General features: G+C 49.6%; 1 protein-coding gene across 3 annotated transcripts in view; it reads left to right on the plus strand.

Moving 5' to 3' along the window:
* The first annotated feature begins 687 nt into the window (after positions 1-687).
* LOXL2 (lysyl oxidase like 2) overlaps positions 688-13017 on the plus strand; it is an 88048-nt gene continuing 75718 nt past the window's right edge. For 2 of the 3 annotated variants that reach the window (XM_045774056.2, XM_045774057.2), the window contains exon 1: positions 688-861. The gene's annotated coding sequence lies outside the window, so the exon portion shown is untranslated. The remainder of the gene's footprint in view (positions 862-13017) is intronic. The other variant, XM_045774058.2, reaches the window with a different exon arrangement.

A 13017-nucleotide genomic window follows, 5' to 3' on the forward strand; every position in this document is an offset into this window, starting at 1 on the left:
TCAGAGCCAGTAATGGAATGTCCCTCTGCACAATATGCGCCCCTTAGCTGTGTCCTGTTCGCTTCCCTGCGAGCAGGGCTTGTTAATCCTGGCCCTGCCATGCAGGGAAGGACCTTAGAGGTCACTGAATCCAAAGCCTTTAATTACAAAGGAGAAAACCAATCCTCAGAGAGGGAGGCTTGTCAAAGGCCATAGATAGGACTTGCTGGAAGAAAGGGGGCTGTTTGTTTTCACGTTCAGAATCGGCTTTTCGTATAGAGGAGAAACCCAGGCGAGATGAATGGAAGTTTCTGAACTCCTTCATTGATCAGTTTTTACTGAGCGTCTATTATGCGCCAGGCAGCATTGTGTTCTCTGGAGACCAGGATGGGTCCTGTGCGGACCCTAATGCTGGTGGATAAGGGCATCGAAGAGTTAAATTCCGGGAGCTACTGAGGGTGGGGGTGGGTAGAGATCTCCCAGAGGAAAGACCCCCTGCCTAGCTTCTCGGGCTCGGGAAAGCTGGGCGCGAGAAGCCTGGGAAGGGATGCCCCTCTGGCGCGCAGCCTCCCCCGCATGGCCCGCTCCGGCCCCGGGGAGGGCCGCTCTCGAATTACAACAAAAGGGGCTGGAGGCCGGGCCTGCCGCGGTGGCCGCCTCCCGGGAAGGGGGTGGGTCCGGGGAGGGGTTTGCCTTCCGACTCACGTTAAAAGTACCGGGAAAAGCGTGAAGGAGCGACTCCAGCCCGCGGCGTCCGCAACTTGGAGCCCGCTTTCTCCAGCGGCCTGAGAAGTCGGCTCGCCCCCTCTGCTCGGGAAAGGGGGTCAGCGGCGACGGGCGCGGAGAGGGGCCATCGTGGAAAGTGCCTGCCCCTGCTGCCAAGTAAGAGCGCTCCCTGCCCCTCCCGTCCCCACCGCGGTAGGCAGGGAAGCGGGAGCGTCCCGGCGGGGTCTCCAGGCTCCACTCCCTGCGGAGCTGCCTCTCGGCCGCGCTCGGGGTTCCCGGGACCTGCGCGGCGGGCACTCCGAGCCAAGGCTACTTGCTCGGAGAGATGCTAGGACCCGCAGGCTAACGGGGTGCCCTTTCCGACTCGGGCGGACCCGCCCAGCCCCACCTCTACCGAGCCGGACGAGGCGATGCAGCCGGCGCGCCCCGGAGAGCAGGGCGCTCGGTTCCTTGCTTGCTGGGGCCGCCCGCGACCCGGCAGGACGGAGCTCGTCGAGGCTCTTGCGCTCTAGGTGCCTAGGGGGGTGAGGTGTGGGGCCAGGGACACTCGGAGTTATGGCTTTTGAGGAGGTGGAACGCGTGCGGGGAGCGGGGGTCGGCCTGGCGTGTCCCCGGTACTGCGGCTTTGGGGATACGGAGCGCACCGGGCTGGGGCAGAGTGGGTGGGGGCTATCGGGGCTGCGCCTGTGTGCTCTGGTGGCCGCTGCCTCGGAACTGGGCTTTCCCCCAGCCTGCTAGAAAGGCTCGGCTGAGCGCCCGAGTGTCCTGAGCCCTGTGCGAGGACAGGCGCGATCCGCACGCGAGGTATTCCCTCCCACGTCGCCCTGGCTCGTCCGGGGACCAGGGAACCTCTCCCGCCGTTATCACAGAGAGGCCCTGGAGTAGGAAAGAACTAGCACAAGCTACCCCGCGAATCGTGCCTGCAGGATCGCCCCGGGGGTAGACCAAATCTTAAGTCTAGCACGGATACTCCGGCGGTCCTCAGTGCCTGCAGTTTTTACGCAGGCGCTTTGGCTACTGCTCTCTGCACACCCTCCCCCAACCCCAAATTTGGGAGCCTTCTAATGTAGCAGCCTGCTGGAGGTGTCGCCATAAATCAGCGCTGGAATAGAAATGATTGGAAGAAACAAGCGAAGACCACCAAAAAACACCCCACCCGGGTGGGGTGAGGGGACGCGGCGGAACTTGGCGGGGTGGGGGGCACTGAACCACTCAGTATGCTTGGAAAGAAACCTCAGGTCCAGGCGAGGAGAACGATGTGCATGAAAGTCGGAAACATGCCCCAAATAAATTTCGCCCCCTAAAATCTTTGGACTGCGAAGTTCTTAAAATCAGTCCAACCGTTTCTTTTTGAAGAGGAGGAAAAGCGCTGGAGCTCAAGACCCCCCAGCTGGTCGGTATGGGGCCTTCTCCCTTATGCCACCGCGAGCCTGTCGGTCCAGGAACCCCCAAAGCCTATTTGTCACCCTTGCTGGAATTATTTAGTTATTTATGTGGTGTACTCTGTACTTAAAATGGTCGGGGATGGGGCTTAAGAGGAAGTCAAAATGCTCATTTCCCTGGTCAGTGCCCAGATGAATGACTGACTCACTGGACCCTGCCTCAGCTAAATCATTCATCTCCCTCTCCCTTTTTGTCCTGTTCTCCTTCCTGGTCCCTAGTATCCGTCCTAGGAAGGACCATCAAACCCATGTAAAAGTGCGTGCCCCCATGGGCCCTTGGGGCTCTTGGGACCCAAGAAGATCCAGTGTCAGTGGTGTGTGTAAGCATGAATGTTTGTCTCCCTGTAACTTTGTGTTAAAAAGTGACTTGGTCTAAAGTGAATATGAAACTTAGGTCTGAAGACAAAGTATGCACTTGACTTTGGAGGTGGGCTGACATTTTGATGCATGCAAACAGGAAAATTCTGCAAAGAGGCTTCCGTCTGTCTTCTGTCCAGCTGGGTTCCTGGCCTTGCTTCTCCTAGCCTTTCGCCCTGTCCTTCTCTGACCTCTGGATGACCAGTGTGGAAGGGTCTTTCTGGTGAGGGAAACAGATTTTCTGTGCTCTGGAGATGACCATTGGTGAAGCTTTGTGCTGTCCCCCAGGTTCTGCAGTGTGTATTTAAAAATTATTTTATATTCTGAGAAATTTCAAATATGCAGAGAAGTAGAGAGAAGACCACCATATCTTCCCATCCAGCTTCAAGTTATCAATATTCTGCCACACTTGCTTCTAACTATCCCTTTGCTCTTTCTTTTCTCATTGAAGTATTTTAAAGCAAATGCCAGATTTCAAATTTGATAATCATTCCATCTGTATGTATTTCAGTGTGATTTTGAAAAATGTTGAATAACCATGATGCCATAATTACACCTAAGAAAATTAACAATGATTCTTTACTATCATCTAATACCCAACCCATATGCAAAAAGTTCCCAGTTTTCTCCAACACACCTTTGTAAAGATGATCTGAGTTCTGTTGGTTTTTATAATCTATGTTCATGTCATATGTTATTCCTTTCAAACTATGTTTCTAGCCACTGTGTCATTTGGTTATTATGATGTCCCACTAAAGAGTAAGATGGGTCCGGAATTCATTTTTTGGCTGAGTAAACTGGCAAAGAGATAAGCTGTCAGATGGCACAGCCGGTGATTGGCGGAGCCTGGACCAGACCCAGCCTCCTCCTTCCTGGGCCACGTTGGTTCTGCTTCTCAGTGCTGCTTATGGACTATTAGCTCTTCTGTAAAACGTTCGTCTTGGCTCTGGCTTCCTCCTGAGCTTATCACTTCCTATACACCTGCTATCAGAAATCCCTGTGTAAATATTTAGTAATTGGCCATTTGGCTCTTGAGGTAAAATCAGCTGCAAAGTCAGGAAGCCTGGGTTTACTTCCCAGCTTATTATGAAACTGTAAGAAAGCAGAGCCCCACTTGAGGACTCGGGGTGGCCCTCTCTGAACTAGGAAGCAGCATTTCCCTCCATTCTCGGGCTCCTGGGTCTGGGAGTGGGATGACTGAAAGGACTGTAGCTGAAATTCCTGGACAAGACCAAGCCAGAAAAAACTTTCCCTGAGAACAGTCGCCCCTCCTGGGGCATCGCCTCAGTATTCTGGCAGCTGGCATCTTTGCTCGAAGATTCCTAAATCCAGTGACAGAAGAGGCTTCCCTCTGAGGTCCTTCATTCACAGACAACTTTGTTAATTCTGCCGCTGTCCGATGAGGATACAGAACACCAGAATTTTGTACATTTAGCCTTTTCATTACTTGTGTTTATTTGCTTTGTAGTGGGGTGATAAATCATTTTTACATCTTATTAGTAAGACTCATGAGTTGGAATTCTCCTTCCTTGGCTGACTGTGTGGGAAAATGGAATTTCTTATTTCTTCACTCCTAGGTTTTCTGTTCATATGTTCATTGCCCCAAAATAGACATTGAATGAATAGATCTTCTGTAAAACAGCCATTCAGGGACAGAGAAACTGGCTGCTTCAATCCCATTATTCAACTGTAGAGACTCGTCGGGGCACGGCATTGACCTGGAATCACACTGTCTTCTGGCAGCCCTCAGTCCTCTGCCCCCGTAGCCGATAGGCGTGCTCTGTAGGGGAACAGTTCTCGGTGATTCCATGTCAGTGGTGGCAAGTGGCTTCCTTCCTTTTACAGCTTTGGGAGCAGTAAGAGGTTAGTTCCCCACTCCCAGGGCTGCCTGGTTCGGGACAGCTTGTGATGACTAGCTGTTCCTTCTCCTCCGGGGAAGGGTCTTCGCGGGCAGTCTGCATGGCCGTGACACACAGACCCACCTGCCCTGCGGACCCTGGCTGGGCCTTGAGGCCTCAGAAGTGGCCGCAGCCTGCGCTGCTCCAGGCCCAGAGAACCAGCGGGAGCCTAGTGACCGTGGGCCAGAGGAGGACGGGCCAAGCAGATCGCACAGACAAGCGTCCGCAGCGATGCGCTGGTTAGCCTCTGTGCAGCCACGTCCAGGTGTGACGTGGGTCTTCAGACCTTCTTATGTCAGTGATTCCAGCGGTGCTCCCGCTGTCAGGCGTGGCGCGTGCTTGGCGGGGAACACAAGCTGGCCAGGTGTGCTGGCTGGTCTTCCCCTCGCCACCGGTGTCTGAGAAGCCTTCAGGCACGAGGACCATCCTTTCGAGGGGCATAAAGCATGAGGGTGACAGTTTAGATAAGATTTCTGTCCCGAGTTCAAAGAAATCTGTCGCACTTCTCTTGGCAAAAACAGCATAGCCAGGCAAGGTTCGTGTGGCAAGGATGCGTGTAGAGTGAGAACGAACTCAGCAGAGAATGAGGATGTAATTAGGGTCGCAGTTGATTTCTTCTTGCCCAAGGCTTTTGATCCCTTTAACTTTGCGTTGTAATATCATGGGTGAATGATGAGCCCTTTTGTTTAGTTCTTCATTGTCAGACTCTCCGTTACACAAGCAGACACAGCTGGCCCCGTGGAGGCTTTGTGCAGACTACCATGTGTCCACCTTGACGTGTCCCCAACACAATGCTTAAAGTAGCTTATGGGAAGATAACGCTGCTTGCCTACAAAGCACACGAATGATGAGAACAGAACTTAACGTCGATGACTTTGAACACCTTACTGTGCTCAGTTTCTTTACACTGTCCTTGAACTTGGATCCATGAACTCCAGCCCCCCCGCCCCGGCCTTGTCCTGGGCACCACTGCAGTAGTGGGATGAATAGCTTTCCAGAGTGCCCGCATGACCCAAAGATCTAGGAACATCTTTTCCTAAATATCTAACTCAAATTCAAGTATAAAATCGAGTACATTTTTAAAGTCAACTGGTCCCCCTCCCCGAGAATAGCATACATTGGTAAAAGGGCACTGATCCTAAGTGTACACACGTGTAAACTTTTGTTTTTGTTTTTATTGTGCTGAAATAGACATAACTTAAAACTCACCGTTTTATCCATTTTTAAGTGTACAGTTCAGTGGCATGAAGTACATTCAACTTTCCCATCTTCCCAAACTGAAACTCTGTCCCTATTAAGCACTAACTCCCTATTCCCCCACCTCCCAGCCCCTGAAAACCATCATTCTACTTTCCATCTTTCTAAGTTTGACAACTCCAGGTACGCATATAAGTGGAATCATATGGTACTTTGTCTTTTGGTGACCCGCTTATTTCACTTGACATATGTGTCCCCAAGATTCGTCCATGTTGTAGCATGTGTCAGAATTTCCTTCCCTCTTAAGGGAATAATATTTCATTGTATGGCTAGACCACTTTTTATTTCTCCATTCATCCATCAGTGGGCACTTGAGTTGTTTCCGCCTCTCAGCTAGTGGGAATAATGCGGCTGTGATCATGGGTGTACAAATACCTGTTCTGGATGAATTTTTACAAGATGAACATGCCCTCATGACTACCACCTACGTCAAGACTAGACGGTTACCCAGAACGCACTGTTCTTCGGGGAGGCAGGAGATGTCAGCAGCGTGCCTTGCTTGCGTGTGGCTCCTTCAGCTGCACTCGGGCTGGGAATTGGAAGCTCATTTGCTCTACCATGAGGCAGTTTGGAAGAGATGTTTGAAAAACACAGTTTATAATGTGAAAGGCCCCGAGATGAGTTGTGAGATGTAAGCAACTTTTTCCTTAGGGGAAGATAGTGCCGCATGTGTGGGTTTGCAGCTGCAGGTGTATTAGCACACGACCACCAGGGACCGCCTGCCAGGCTCTCCCGGGAAGAAGGGGGCTCACACCCACCTGGAGAACTGCGCTTTCATCGGCTGCTGCCGGAGCATGAGTTTTAAGCCTCGAGGGAAAATTGTGTGGCCAAGTCCAGCCTTCCTTTCTTCCTTTCCTTCCTTCCTCCTTCCCTCCTGACCCGGTCCTCTCTCTCTTCTTAACTAAAATGATTTATTAGTGGCCTTCTGTGTACCAGACACTCTGCCAGTCACCGTAGGAGACACCAAGATGAATAAGGCATGATATTTGACACGTGTATTTAAAATGAAATCGTCGGTCAAAATAGTATTCTGTTGGCTGGCAGCCAACCCCTTGGTGCCCACCTAGTGCCAACAGCAGCCTTAGAGCACAGCCAAAGAATTTGTGGAGTTTGGGCTTGTTGCAACACGTGAGAAGAGGAAGACCATCGGTTAGAGTTGCTCTAGCTGCCTGTAACCAAAGGGTAGGAGTAAGTTTAAAATACTTTAAAGCTGGGGGCACCTGGCTGGCTCAGTTCCTAGAGCATCGACTCTTGATAGCGGGGTCATGAGTTTGAGCCCCACGCTGGGTGTAGAGATTACTTAAAAAAATTAAATGAAATGCTTTTAAGCTGCCTTGAATTCAGATGTTTGACAGCATTCTGCTAAAAATGATGTTTAGAGACCATTTTAATGCTGAAGGAAAAAAAACTCTAAAATTCACACATTGGTCTCCAATCCTTTTCGGAAAAATCAGGCACTCTTGATTTACTTGAATTGATACTCTCCAGGTATTTTTCCTTCCCTGCAAAGCCCCGCCCATCCCCCTCCAACCACCCCCATGCTGGTCTGTTACACCATCATAACATTACCCAGGTCGGGAGAGGTGCTGGTCTCACTGGCCTCCTTTCCCTCGGTCTTAACCCATGTGAAACCATCTTTTATGCAACGGCCCCAGTGACCTTTCTAGAGCTGGGAGTGGTAAATGCTTTCTCTAGGGATGGATAGCAAATATTTCAGACCTCACAGTCCATATGCGCTGTGTTGCTGTTGGTCAGCTCTGCTATTTTAGTGGGAAAGCAGCCACAGATAACAAGTAAATCATTATGGCTGTGTTCCAATAACATTTCATTTCCAAAACCTGTATTTATAGATTTGGCCCGTGGGCTGTAGTTTGCTGACTCCCGCTCTAGGTCACGAATCTGCCCCCGTCACCCTCCTTCCTCTTACCGTTCATTGGTTCCTTATCCCCAAAAGGAAAAGTCGGCATTTCGCAGCATGACATTCAAGTTCCGTCTCGGCTCGCCCTCTGCTGCTTCTCCTCCCTCACCTCTCCCACTTCTCACCACACCCAACACTTCTGCTTTTCATCTGGCCCTTGGAACCACGCACGGCTCCCCAAAATACCCTGTGTTATTTCAGACCTGCCCTGCCTGCTGCCTGGAATGATCCCCGCCCCCCCGCCCCCAGTCGTGTCAAACTCGAACTTTCCTCCAAAACCTGCTCAGTGTCAGCTGTCTGAGGCTTTCCCTGGTCCTCGTCCCCACGCGTGATCGCCGCCTCCCTGTTCCGTTTCTGTACCTATTTCTGCACTATTATTGCTTCTCTAAGTAGCGGGTGAACTCCGTGAGGGCGGAACCCACGGCAGATATGTCTTTGAATTCCCAGCGCCCAACAGTGCTTGTCGTGTGGCAGATGCTTCATAAACACATACCACTAACAGGAGGTGTCATTTAAGGCGATTTTTTAAACAGCATAATTGAGATGTAATTCACATATCATACACTTCACCCATTTAACGTGTTGAAGTCAGTGGATGCTAGTGTATCCACAGATGTGTGCACCCATCACCGCGGTCAATTTTAGGGCGTCTCACTGCCAGAAAGAGGCCCCCGTGCCCTTTACCTGTCACCCGCTTCTCCTCCCACCCCCTCCCCCACTCCCCCCTCTACTCCTGCTAGTCTACGTTCTGCCTGTATGTGCCCATTCTGGATATTTCATATAAATGGCATCACATACATGGCTTCTTTTACTTCACGTAATGTTTTCGAGCCTTATTTATGTTGTGACAGGTATGCATACGTCACACCTTTTTACGGCTAAATAATAGACCATTGTATGGCTAGACCCCATTCTGTTTATCTCGTCACTGTCGAGGGACGTTTGGGCGGTTTCCACCTTCTGGCTATTACGAATAGTGCTGCTATGCACATTATAGTGTACGAGTCTTTGTTTGAACATCTGTTTTCAGTTCTCTTGGCTGCATAAACAGGAGCGGAATTGCTGGGTCATGGGCGTTTCTGTGTTGATCTTTTTGAGGAATTGCCAAACTGTTTTCCACAAGGGCTGCACCATTTTCCCTTTCCACCGTCAACGTGTGGAGTTTCCGATTTCTCCACATCTTCACCAACACCTGCTTTTTCCCCGCTTAAAAAAAATCCTAGACATCCTAGTGTGTGTGAAGTGGTATTTCATTAGAGTTTTGATTTGTGTTTCCCTGGTGACTAATGATGTTGGACGTCTTTTCAGGCGTCAGTGAGCATGTGCATATCTTCTTTGGGGAAATGTCAGCTCAAGCCCTGTGCCCGTTTTTAAATTTGGCTGCTTATCTTCTTCTTATTGAATTGTAGGAGTTTTTATATGTTCCGGATACTAGAGCCCTTTCAAATGTATGACTTACAAATATTTTCTCCCATTCTCTGCGTTGTCTTTTCACATTCTTGATAGTGTCTCTTTGTTTCTCAGTTCACATCACGTTTACTTAGCATTTATTCTATAAGGACCCAGGAGATACAGAGATGATGGGCCCTCTAGGGGGCTCACAGTCTTAAACGGAGACAGACACGCAAACAGTACAACAAACACTTGATCAATGTGCCTTTTTCTACCCTTACTACTGCTCTCCTGGTTCACGAACATCTTAATAGTGCCTTTTGATGCACAGCAGTTTTAAATTTTGATGAAGTACAATATATACATTTTTAATGTGTTGCTTCTGCTTTTGGTGTCGTAGTTAAGAAACCATTGCCAAACCCAAAGTCATGAAGATTTACGTCCATGTTTTCTTCTACTAGTTGTATAGTTCAACTTTTATATGTAGGGGTTTGATCCATTTTGAATTAATTTTTGTAAATAGTGCAGAGGAGGAGTCCAACTTCTTTCTCTCTCTCTTTTTAAAAGGATTTTATTTATTTATTTATTTTTAAAGATTTAATTTATTTATTTGTCAGAGAGAGTGTGCAAGCAGGGGGAGCGGCAGAGGGAGAGGGAGAAGCAGGCTCCCCGCTGAGCAGGGAGCCCGATGCGGGACTCGATCCCAGGACCCTGGGATCATGACCTGAGCCGAGGGCAGACGTTTAACTGACTGAGCCATCCAGGCGCCCCCCTCAACTTATTTCTCTTACATGTGGCTATCCAGTTATTCCAGCACTGTTCTTTTTACAAAGACTGTTGTTTCCCCCATTGAATGGTCTTGGTACCCTTGTCCAAATGAATTAATCATAAATATATGAGCTTATTACTAGACTCTCAGTTCTATTCCACGGATCTATATAGGTCTATGCCAGTACCCCACTATCTTGATAACTGTTGCTTTGCATTACCTTTTGAAAGTGGGAAGTGTGAGACTTTCCACTTTGTTCTCCTTTCTCAGAATTGCCTCGGCTATTCTGGATCCCTTAAAATGCCGCATAAATTTTAGAATCAGCTTTTCAGTTTCTATGAAAACGTCCTTTGGGATACTAGTAGGTACTTTGATGAATCTGTAGGTCAGTGTGTATTCTCATCTGATGACGTTAAGTTCATCTTCATGAACATGGGATGTTTTTCCACTTATTTAGGTCTTTAATTTCTTTCAACAATGTTTTGTAGTTTTCTGAGGATAAATTTTGCATATCTTTTGTTAAATTTATTTCTAAATATTTTATTCTTTTTGGTGCTATTGTAAATGGAATTAGTTCATAATTTCATTTTTGGATTGTTCTTTGAAAGTGAATAGAAACAGGTAACTTTTGTATATTGATCTTGTCTCCTGTAAACTTGTTGAACTCTTACCAGTTCTAATAGTCTTTTAGTAGGTTCCTTCAGATTTTTTTTATATACACATGTGGGTATATTCCTAAACAAAGAGTAGTAGGTGTTCAGGAGGTGGCTAGTGTTGTCCTGGAACAGGGAACAGCAAGCACAAAGGCAGGGAAGTGTGGAAGCAGGTGTCTTCTGGGAACCACATGCCCTCAGTCAGTGTGGCCAGAGCTCAGGGTTGTGGGTGCGTGTCATGCTATAGAGAGTGGAGGCATCCTGTAACCGCCAGTGGCAGCCATGCCGTGCTTGGAAATGCAGTGAGAATAGAATCATTCCCAGAAGGAGGCCCCGAAAAGACTTAGGATCAACACCACTGACACTGATCCGGTCCAAAGGTAGCTGAGAAAGTCTGCCTGCCTCGGTAAGGGCAAGAACTTGTAGGTCTGTGTGTATGTGCCACGACTCTGTAGATGCCATTATCTCCGGGAATGATCGCCGGTGACACAGGACCAGCTGGCATTGTGCAGCTGAGCCCGGCCAGCTTTGGTGATGTGGCGGTCGGTGCCTGCTGCTGTTACTCACTCGGCTTCTGGAAGGGAGCCAGTGCTTCTAGGGACAGCAGAATCCCAGATCGCAGGCTCTTAACAAACTTGAGAACAGCCCTCCTACCCCCTCCTCGGTGTAGCCAGACATTTCCAGACAAGCTAAAGATGGGGCTGTGGTCTCTGTGCCGGCTACTCCTTCCTTTGCTGGCCCCGGGGGTCTTATTCTCATCTGAAGGCCTCGGGCCTGAACAGTTGGCTGTTGGCCGAGGTTGTATCATTTGAATGAGAGCTTGGCCTGGAAGCTAGTGGAGACCACAGAAGGTGGACAAAGCCAAGAGTGTGTCCTGCTAGGACTTGCCCTACCTGAGGCATGAGGGAAGCTAAGCAGGAGATGCTTCCTTGGCCACTTTTGAGGGGCCATCTCCTTGAAGAACTGGTTTGTAGACTCCCTCTAGCCCAGAACTCCCTCCACCTCCTGCCCAGTATACTCCTCTTACCCTTACTGGCCCTGCCAAAACCCCTCCCTACCTGTCTGGGCCTGGACCTACCCTCCTGGAATTTGCATGCAGTGGGTTCCATCCCCAACGACACTTCCTGCCCTAAAAACACAACGTATTTTCAGTGATTGGATTGCTGACCAAGTCTGCACACCATTCTGGCTCTGGCTTCTGTTCTCCTCCCCTTCGAAAGTGGTGCCGAAACTCAGACCAGTCTGGCTACTGATCGTTAGCTCTGGGACACAGTGTGTGTGTAGGGAGGGGAAGAGGGGGGATGGTTAAAACCTGGTGTCCAAGTAGTGTGTTAAGAGTGGTTGATGAGTGAGGTGACATCCCTCCTGGGATTTTTTTCCAGGTTCTTGCTGATTTTTATCTAATTATAATAGTCACCACTCATCAAGCATTGCCATGAGCCAGTCACGGTACTGGGCCCTTGATACCTCCAGTATCAAGATGGTAAGGCCCTTCTCTATTTGCAGAAGCCAGATCTGAATCTGAGACCACTCTAGAGGCCAACACCCTGTTCTTTCAATTATTGTATGTTCTCCCGTAGTCAAACTAGGTCTTCCTTTTCTTAGGGCCTAGGGATTGGTTAATTTGAACCCAGGGGGCCTCTTGGCCTCACACGGTTCCCGCTGCCATTATGATAGTACCGCCTTCAAGCAGGAGCACTGAGTTCGGATGCTCGCTGCCTCTCTCTCTGGGCTTTGTGCTGTAAAGGTAAAATGCATCTCTTACAGACGCTATATATATTTCTAATCTGGTCCGACAGTCTCCATTAGGCACACTTTTAAGAGCTGGAAATTGTACCTTCAGCCTCCCCAACAGAGAGCCTGGTTAAAATGAGATTCCACCCAGAGCCAGAGGTGGACTGTGGGGAACCCCAGTTGATCACAACAAATTAGGCCTGACAAAGGCCTCTTTCTGGAGGATGAAAAAAATTCAGCTTTATATGCTTCCCTTCTCACCGTTTCCCTGTGCCCTGAACATTCCTGCTCCGTGGCCAGAAATAGACAGAACTGAGGTGGAATCTTTGGCCAGGGGCCAAATGGACCAGCCCTGGCCGAGGCTGGTGTCAAAGTCTGCATTCTTGTCTGAGGTGGTTCAGAAGGGCCCCATCGTCCCCCACCGCTTCCCTCATTCTCTGAGCACACCCCATTCACCAAAGGCAGCCTTCTTCCACAAAGGAATGTGTTCCGTGTGAGGCCAGAAGCAGCACCAGGACCACAGCTGGGATAGCCTCCCCACGGGGCGCCCTGGGCCGTGAATGAGGACCATTCATCACTCCTGCTGATCCAGCAGGAATCCCTAGCCGTGAGGGTCTGATGAAGGAGACAGCCCCCACCCCACCCCTTGACCCCCTATCTGAATGCCGACATCTGGCGGCGATGTTAAGTGGAGCATTCTGTCTGGGTGAAAGAATTCTGTTGAGTTCTGTGCTCCACTGTTCAACGAACATTAAGCAAGTGCCCTTTGCGTCGTGGGCCACTGCTCCTGGCTGGGGAGTGGTACCCTTGCTTATGTGACGCTTCCCTTCCCGTGTGGCGCAGGAAGGCCCCTTCCTAGGAGCTGCAGAGCGCAAGATGTGGAGCCAGGGCT

The sequence above is a fragment of the Ursus americanus genome, chromosome 13 (genome assembly GCF_024610735.1).
Source record: "Ursus americanus isolate L20-20 chromosome 13, mUrsAme1.1.p, whole genome shotgun sequence".
Classification (NCBI taxonomy): Eukaryota; Metazoa; Chordata; class Mammalia; order Carnivora; family Ursidae; genus Ursus; species Ursus americanus.